Raw genomic sequence first — 8,743 nt, forward strand, 5'->3', positions numbered from 1 at the left:
GCAGGGTATAACCTGAAGGTTTAGTCTCAAGTCATTCCATGTATATGATTATTTCACATATTATATTCTAGTATATGATATTGCCATAGGACCCTGTATGAAAATGCATTTTGTCACTAAAAGAAGTCATTAGCTAATGCCCATGAAAGATTCAATCTGATAGTAGATATCAATAATTATTAAATAACAAATATTTGTAACTCATCTTGCCCTTTACATTCATAACTGAGAGGGTAGCCAACCGATAATATAGAAAACAAATAGTACATGGATTGATTCTTCTCTAGTTTTTTAATTTATGAAGTTTTCTGAAGTCATTCAAATTTACCCTTATTTGCTGAGAAAAAGGAAACTTTCTATTACAGAATTCCTTTTAAAAATCTTTATTTAGCCGGGCGGTGGTGGCGCACGCCTTTAATCCCAGCACTCGGGAGGCAGAGCCAGGCGGATCTCTGTGAGTTCGAGGCCAGCCTGGTCTCCAAAGCGAGTTCCAGGAAAGGCGCAAAGCTACACAGAGAAACCCTGTCTCGAAAAACCAAAAAAAAAAAAAAAAAAAAAAAAAAAAAAATCTTTATTTATTGTTATTGGGTTTTTAGGGGGAGATGGACATGCCTGAGCCATAGTGCATGAGTCGAGAGGACAACATTGCCAAGTGAGTCCTCTCATTCCACCTTTATGAGGGTCCCAAGGATCAAACTCAGGTGGTCAGTCAGGCTTGTGCAGCAAGTACTTAACACACTGAGACATCATACCTGGTTCCTGTTATGACTTCTTCAAGATGGATAATATATTAAAATTTGACCCAGCTGCAGAGCAATGAACTCCATAGAACCCTCTACCTAACTCTCTTAGCACACAGCAGAAGTCGTAGCCCACTCAAAAATAAAATAACCAGTGCTAAACTCCAGTTTTCACATACTGCCAGAGTCAACCAGATCTAACACAACCAACACGGTTTCCCCAGCAATTCCAGTCTGATGCCACAACATCTGAAATTCTCTCCAGTGATAGAAAAACAATAAAAGCAGCTGTTACCTGTTCTCGACCCAGAAGTGATTTTGGTGCAGGGAATTTAATCCCTCAGGTGGGGGAACAAGTTGGCCTTCCTGGACTGATCCTCTCAGAGGCTCCAAGAGAAAAGGCAGAACTGAATCGCCTCTGGGTGATACTTAATTAAGCTCATGACTTTTTGCCCCTCCTCTTAACCAAAGTGAAAAGAGGAAATTGTATAATAAAAGCAGATTCTGATGTCAAAGTAAAGAAACAACGTATCATGTCAGATGCTGCAATCAGGTCCATAACTGATATTTGAATACTAAAATATAACACATCTGCGGAGAAAGTGAAATCAGTGTGTTAGCAAAAAACACTAGTAAAAAGAAGTGACTAACATTCCCCCACTCCTAATTTCGTAACAGACTGTTGGAAATTTTCCGTTATGTTACCAATAGGAAAGAAAAGTTATTTCCTGTTTTTGAATTATGCTTATTAGACCTAAGCGTGTTTTAGGATGCCTTTATGCACTCACATTTCCACTGTGAAACTTATTGTAAACACTTCTGGCTTTTTATTCATATATAATGTTTACTGTGAACACTAATTTCATTCGATATGGAGTAGTCTGTTGCTGATATTTTCATGGTGCTAGGATATCAAATCTAAGACACTGAACATGCTCTACAAATACTTTACCAGTGAGCTACAGACTTAGGCTTTGATTCTGTTTTTTGCTTTTTGTTTGTTTATTTGTTTTGTTTTTGATTGTTTCTTTTGAGACAATTGTTGTTTCATACTTGCTATGTGGCCCAGGCTGTCCTCAAACTCACAGGACTCTTGATTCAGTTTCTTCACTGTTGGGATTACAGCTATATACCACCACACTGGTTTACACCATGAATCTGGTTGATAGTTCCTATTAAATAAAAAGTATTTCTATGTTTTATAAGTACTGGTCTATGCACTTTTTAAGGCTAACTATAGCTATTAATCACTTGAATACAGCACAAATTAATTAATCCTCTACTGCTGAACATCTAAGTTGTTTTACAATACTTTGTTGTTGTTAGTTTAAAAATTACATGGGATATACATTAGAAATATACTTAGAAAGACATTTTATGCCTTGAAGTCACAAGATTATCACAATCCCTCTAGTTCATTTATAGTCTACCAGTTATGTGTGAAAATATTCATAATTTATTTTTTAAAGATGAGATAAGGATAATTTTCTTCTGTGTGAGTTCTGTCCATAGGTTTGTGAATGACAATTCCTGGAAAAAAAAACTGTGTCATCAAAGACTGATTTACTGATTAAAACCACAGTACTGGGGAGAGGTTGAAATGTTGCAGATCCAGATGCATTAGCTTACCAAAAAATATCTCTAGCCCTTTAAATAGCCATTTCTTGCCCACCTATGTCAGAACTAATGTCCTGTGACTAATAGATAAAGACTTCATGAAATCTATTAACAGACCACTAAGTTCCACCAACCTGAAAGCTAAGAATGTCATCTGATGGCTTATACATTTTCCTCTATCTTTCTATAACCACCTCTCAGGTATACCCACCAATATATATTAAATTTGCTTCGATTTAGAATTTTCTCCGTTCTGTAAAACTACAAAACTCCATGAAACTGTTTCCACCTTGAACATGGAGCTAGGGTCATTTAAAATGGTTCTAGAATAAACTACTGTTATTCTCTCTAAGGTGAAAATTGTTTTTATATCAGCAGATCTCCATTCAAAGCTCTTGCTGTGCATATTTCCAGTGAGGTCTCACACTCTAACACTGAATGCTGAAGACTTTAGAAACTTCATTGAGACTGGAGATACAGTACAGAGAAGGTCCTTGAATGGCATTTGCAAAGGCCCGGGCTTGAATACAAATATCTCCTGGCATTCTTCTTTTTGTAGATTTAAAAAAAAAATTAAGTATATATCATTATAATGATGATAATAAAGCAATTATAATAGCAACAACAATGATAGCAAAATCAACAAAAATAATAATAATGGGGGAAAGGGAGGAAGCAAAAGACTATTTGATTTCTAGTCTGTTGTCATGAGCTAACCCTTGGCAGAACACATTGAAATCTCTCACTAAGCTTTACTTTCATTTTATTGTAGTTTTTCCATCTTGATGCTGGTTTTTGATGACACCAATTTAAATTATTATTTCAACAAGTGACAGAGGTTAATGGAGCACTGGGGGATGGGGAATGAGCTGGAGAAGAGAAGAGGAACTGAGGATGCCGTGGCAAGCGTGAGCTCCACTTGACAAGGCCAGAGGAGAACTTCCTGCTTCTCCCTTCCTTTACAAACTTCTAGCCAGCCCTTAATCATCACTCTTAGCCTTCATTCACTCCCACCTCCAAAGTTTCCTTCTAACTGTTTCACAGTCTACCCATGTTCTCACCACTAGGATGTACAGCTTGTGTCTTATATGACCAGACTCTATCTCTCTATCTTCTATATTGTTCCGTGTTTGAACTTAAAACTTTCATATTTATTATTATTGTGTCGTCGTCGTGTGTGTGTGTGTGTGTGTGTGTGTGTGTGTGTGTGTGTGTGTTTGTGTGTGTGTAAGAGTTCGAATGCATCCATGCCACGAAGTGTTCATGGCTGTCAGGGGAAATTTTTGAGGAGTTGGTTTCTTTCTTTCTTCTACCATTGGTTCCATGGATCAAATTTAGGAATTTCATCAGGTTTATATGAATCTGGGAGCTAGGAAGACATGAGTGGAAACACTAAGCTCCTGTGACTTCAGGTAAGTACCATCATTCACAAAGTCTTTGACCACAGTAAACAAAAGCATAATTTCTCTTCAGAGTTGCTGTGAATTTTTTAATAGGATATACAAATAGCTTTTTGTTTGAGGCAGAGTATCACTATGGAGTACTGGCTGGTCTGGAACTCACTATGTACACCTGGTTGGTCTAAATTTCAAGAGATCACCTGCCTTTGCCTCAAAAGTGCTGGGATTAAAGGTGTGAGTTAACACATCATGCTTTACAAATAAAGTTTATGATCATAACCTGGTAAATGGATAAATACACTTATGTTCAACATTAAACATTGTTATTTGAAGTCCAAGACTCCAGTCTTTCCTTGCCATAGAAATTGAGCAAAACACTGAATCTTAAAGACTTTTATCATGTGGTCATTGGGAGTGTGTCACCTACCTCCAGGGCTGGAGTAACTGCCATCAGGAATATAGACAGAAACCCTTAGATTAAAAAAAAATTTTTTTTTGAGCATTCTAGTTTCCTGAAGCTTCTCTAGGACACAAATTGAGCTAGCTTTCCTACCTGACCTTGTCAAAGAGTGCAAGTGTTTGGAAGAACAAGATGCAGAGGGTATGTGAGCCAGTGAGGAACTGAGAGATCTACAGCAGTGAGGAACTGTTTGCCTCCATAACAGTTATAACACTATTGCACAAGTGGACGTAACTTGCCCTGGCAGATTGTTTTCTAGCTATAAGGTTTACAGCTGCATAAGAATGTTGGTAGATTTTCTCCCTCCATAGCCTATGTCAACTCCTGTCTCTGTGTACACTAGCCAGCAGCAAGAAAGCTTTCAGGTGTTTTCCAACTTGATTTTGCAATGCCCTACAAACTAGGTGTTCAGCAATAGCATCTTATAATACAGTTCTGGTGAAAAACTGGAAGCAAATCAGTATTTTGTGCTGTTTCTGGGAATTATCCTACTTCTTCACTGGGAATTTTCTTTGATGCCCTGTGTCTTCTGGAATTGCCATTATCAATAATCACAAAGTACTTCCATTCAGCTACAGTTGCCAGTACTGGGCCACACAAGTTTCAGTCTGCCAACAGTCAGTCTTGGGTGGGGAAAAGATTCATGGGACATTATCCCTCCCTAGGAAACTATTGGTATTGACAAATGCTGGGAGAGGGATAATTATTGTCTTCCCTTTTGTCCCTATGAGTGAGCACACCAGACTCTATGGATATAGTTCTTCACCTGCACCCTGCAGTCTCCAAGGATTGACCTAACTGGGGCAGTAAGCAAAAGAACAGAAGACAGACAAAGCAAAGCTGTGATCCAGTGGTCTGGGCTCTGTAATGGAGGAGATGTGTCACCCTGGAAGCATGGCTTGTTTACAATACAGAATTCAACAGGAAGACAGAGTTATTGCACGCAGCTGAACAAGTAGGTAGTGCTTATGGTATACAGAAAAACATGGAGTAAGATTTAGCTTATCACAGAAGGAGCAGTCTCTGTAGGAGAGCACTCTTTAGAACAAAAGAATGAGGATGAGATTAATCAGAACGCATTTGACACAGATATGAAACTGTCAGATTTATTTAAACTTTTTGAGATGGAAAAGGGGAAAGAAGTCAATGCAATTTACTAAATTAAATAAAAGTATCAGATTTCTGTTGCTGTAATAAAATGCCTAAGGTTGGTTGATTTGTAAAGATAACTAATATACTATGCTCATAGTCTCAGAGGTTGGAGGTGCACGACTTGGCAGCACCGTCTGCTCATCAACATGATAGATGGCGTTATGGAGGAACCACATGAAAATACATGGAAAAGAGAGAAATCACATGGTGAAGAAAGGAAACTGAAAGTGGTGAAGGATCCCTGTGGTTTTCACTACTGCCTCTTTCTGGAGAACTCAGTCACTCATCAGGAGCAGTGTTAATCCCCTTACAGGGCAGAACTTACAAAGATCTAATAACTGAGTACAAGGCTGGAGCTGAACCTCCTGAAGGTTTGACCATGTCTGCCCTCCGCATCTGAGGAGCAAGACTCCAACACAGGAACTTATAGGAGACAAACCCCATACCACAATGACAGTGAGAAGAGAGAATCCTATATAAGCATTCCACTTCATGCACAAATCATAAAAGTCAGCTCTCTTTCCTAAGAAAACAGTGTGCTAGGTGCTGACTTCCTCCACATCATCAAGAGATCCTGTGAGCAAAGCTACAGCTGGCCCCTCCATTCACAGTGAGAGACTAAAGGTGTTCTCTAAAATACTGGGTACAATAATAGGAAGTCATGTATCTTCATTGCCCATAACACTACAGTTGAGGTCACAGCCAGGACAATGAAGTAAGAATAAGAAACAAAGGAGGAGGGAAAATAGAACTTTTTCTACTCAGATGTGATTGTGACAACAGAGAACAAACATCCTGAGGAATCTGTTGAAGAAAATACTGAAAATAATGAGTAAACTTAGCAAAGTATAAGCATAGGAGTCAAGTTGAAAAAAATTTAGTTTCATAACTGAACATATAACTATCAAAACTAAATAATGAAGTATTGTAAAATTATCAGTAAGTGTAAAGTATTTTTCAAAATATTGAGAGAAATGAAGACCTCAACAAATAATGAGCAAAAATATAGCCATGAGTTCTAGCAGTACTGTGAGGACAGAAATATTCCCACACTATGTATTCAGTGAAATCCCCTGCAGCATTTTGAAGAGCTTTTGAGAGTGAAGGACAGTGGAACACTGAACACTGAGGATTGGTACATTCCACTGTGTGGTGCTAGACATGTAAACGGGAACATGTGTCATTCCACATTTGGACATCTCCATTGAGACAGAGCAGAGAATTTCAAAATTAACCCACACAAAGTAATTGTGACACTAAACTCTTTGCTAAAAAAATATTAGCTTGAGGGAACTGAAGGAATGACTAAACAGTTAAGGGTATGAAAACTATTTTTCACTCAATTTTATCATGAACCCAAATTATCTCTGTTTATCCATCTGTTGCTGGACAGGTAGTCTGTTTCTAATTGATGGCTATTATGAAGAGAGCAGCAAAAAACATGATTGAACAAGTGTCTCTGGAATTAGAGGTAGAGTCCTTTGGGTATATACTGAAGTGTGATATAGCTGGATCTTTTTTATTCTATTTTTTGCTTTTTCAAGACAGGGTTTCTTTGTGTAAGAACCCTGGCTGTCCTATAACTCACTCTGTAGACCAGGCTGGCCTCAAACTCACTGAGATCTGCCTGCCTCTGTTTTCCCAGTACTGGGATTAATGGTGTGTGCCATCACTGCTTGGTTTCCCACCTTCTCAAGGGATAACCGCCCTGATTTCCAGGGTGGCTGAACAAGGTTGTATTCTCACCAGCAGCAGATGAGTGTTCCTCTTACTCTTCATCATCACTGGCATGAGTTTTCATTTGTTTTATTGATCTTAACATTCAGATAGGTGTAAGAAGAAATCTCAAAGTGGTTTTGATTTGCATTTCTTATGACTAAGGATGTTTATCACTTCTTTAAGAGTTTCTCAGCCATTTGAAATTCCTCTGTTGAGAATTCTCTATTAAGATCTGTACCCATTTTTTAATTGTTTTTATGTACAGTTGTTGAGCTTGTTGTGTAGTTTAGATATTAGCCCTCTATCAAATGTATACTTGGTAGAAAACTATTCCCTTCTGTGGCCTGCCATTTTCTCTGAGTGACTATGTTTTTGCCACACAGTAGCTCCACAATTTCATGAGTTCCCATGTATTAATTGTTTTTGTAGTGAATGTGCTCTTGTTGCTTTATTCAGAAAGTCTTTTTCTGTGCTTATGAGTTCAAGAATATCCACACTTTCATTGATATCAGATTAAGTATAACTATCTGACTACATGTTGAGGTCTTTGATTCATTTGTAATTGAGTCTTGTGCAGGGTAATAAGTTTGTATCTATTTGCATTTTTCTGTGAAAGACATCCAGTTTGACCAGCACTGTTTCTTGAAGATGTTATCTTTTTACACTGTATAGTTCTGGCCTTTTATCAAAGAAAGTATGGTACATTTATACAAGGAAATATATTAGGCTGTTAAAAACTGAGATCTTGAAATCCACAGTTAAATGAATGTATCTAGAAAAAAGTCATCCAGAGTGAAATAACTCAGACCCAAGGAACAAACATGGTATGTATTTGCTTATATGTGAATGTTAGCTGTGAATGTAGGCAATATGCAGGCTATAATTCTATAACCACATAGGTTAGGTATAGAGTAAGGGAATGAGGAAGGGTTAAATCAACCTCAGAAATGTAAATAGAATAGATACTTATACATGGATGGGGGAATCGGACTGGGAAGACCAATTGATGATAAGGAAGAAAGAGGATGGTGAGAGAGGAAATATGAGTACAGATAGTGAAATATGGGCCAATGAGGGGTATGTAAATATAATACAACAGAAGCTTCCTAACACACACACACACACACACACACACACACACACACACACACACACACACACACACACATTTATATTCAGGTGATTTAAATGGAATAGCCAAATAATGGGGAAGTTGGAGCCCCAACTGAACATCTCTCATCAACATATGAAGCATCCAGTCCTTGGAATGGGTTTTATATAATCAAGTTGTTGGGCAAAGGGGCAACCTAGGATTCCCCAAACAACTCAGGCTATTGTACAAGCTATTGGTTGCTCTCCACAAACTGATGGTAAGGCCCATTGTTAATGATAACACCTGCACAACTTATCAAAAATGGAGAATTCCAGATGGTGCCTACCTAGAACTTCACCCCTTCTGACTAGTGTTGATTATACTGGAAGGTACTCTACATGCTACCAAAGGAGAAAGATAAACACCAACATAGCTGCAAATCTTTCATTCTAAAGAGCAACTGACCTGCAAGATATGCTGGTATAATAGTGGTACAAAGCTTGGTGGAGTAACCAACCAATATCCAATTGGAGTTAAGGCCCACTCCATGAAATAAAACCAA

Source organism: Peromyscus californicus, unplaced genomic scaffold (genome assembly GCF_007827085.1).
Source record: "Peromyscus californicus insignis strain IS unplaced genomic scaffold, ASM782708v3 Scaffold_6__1_contigs__length_162567912, whole genome shotgun sequence".
In the NCBI taxonomy this organism is placed as follows: Eukaryota; Metazoa; Chordata; class Mammalia; order Rodentia; family Cricetidae; genus Peromyscus; species Peromyscus californicus.